At 52.3% G+C, this 887-nt stretch overlaps 1 protein-coding gene and 1 pseudogene across 1 annotated transcript in view; both read left to right on the forward strand.

The window, feature by feature from the left end:
* LOC119594107 (sialin-like) overlaps positions 1–887 on the forward strand; it is a gene marked incomplete in the record, with an annotated part of 175,421 nt that overhangs the window by 167,911 nt on the left and 6,623 nt on the right.
* LOC119594277 overlaps positions 1–887 on the forward strand; it is a 79,615-nt pseudogene that overhangs the window by 71,085 nt on the left and 7,643 nt on the right.

The raw sequence follows: 887 nt of genomic DNA on the forward strand, positions 1-887 counted from the left end.
CGCGCGCGCGAGATGAAATTTGGCAGTGGCTATTTATCTGTACGTATAAAAAGATTATCATTTTTTTGCGTTCCTTCTAGAAGTTTCGTCCGGCCGCCATGCCCTCCGCCGCCCCCTCGCCCGCCTCGAGCAGCCTGGAGAGTCTCGAGGAGGGAGCGCCCACGAGGGACAGGAAGCGCGGCGCCGGGAGCACCCACGGGCCCGCCCGAGGGTCTCTGCCGCAGCGCCCAGGACGTGAGTGAGGGAGACGGTCGTTCTGGGAAAAAAGGAAACGTTTAGTGATCCCTTGATTTTCATGTTTTAGACGAACGCCGTTAGTATCACTGATGAGTTGTCGTAGTTGAATGACTGATTTTTTAATATGTTTTACATCGGTAGCATTCATTCATCAGTTTTATTTACAACCGCTCACTGTCTTCATTCATTACTACTATTTACCGTAATGTCGTTCATTTATTAGCTTTATTCATCAGCAGCATTACCATCAAATCGACGGTTTTATTCATTACCATAGTACCCATAAAGCGGTAACTACTACCACTCACTCCCTGGCTTGATTCATTACCACGAATACCACTACTCCATTGCCTTCAGTTTACTACCATTCGCCACCACCCCAGCCATTAATTTATCAGTACCATTTCCTTCCCTGAAACACCCTATTCAGGTCGAGAGCGCTGGGCTGCCCGCTACACCATCGCTCTGCTGGGGTTCCTGGGTCTCGCCGTCGAGTATTCGCTGCGCGTGAACCTCTCCATCGCCATCGTGGCCATGGCGGGCACGAGCGAGGTCAGCGTCGCGACGAACTCCTCCCTTGACATCTGCCCGCGTTACGAAGGCGACGCGCAAATCGAACGGAAGCTGATCGTGAGTAGCGGGAGGCCGGG

Source organism: Penaeus monodon, chromosome 33 (genome assembly GCF_015228065.2).
Source record: "Penaeus monodon isolate SGIC_2016 chromosome 33, NSTDA_Pmon_1, whole genome shotgun sequence".
NCBI lineage: Eukaryota > Metazoa > Arthropoda > Malacostraca > Decapoda > Penaeidae > Penaeus > Penaeus monodon.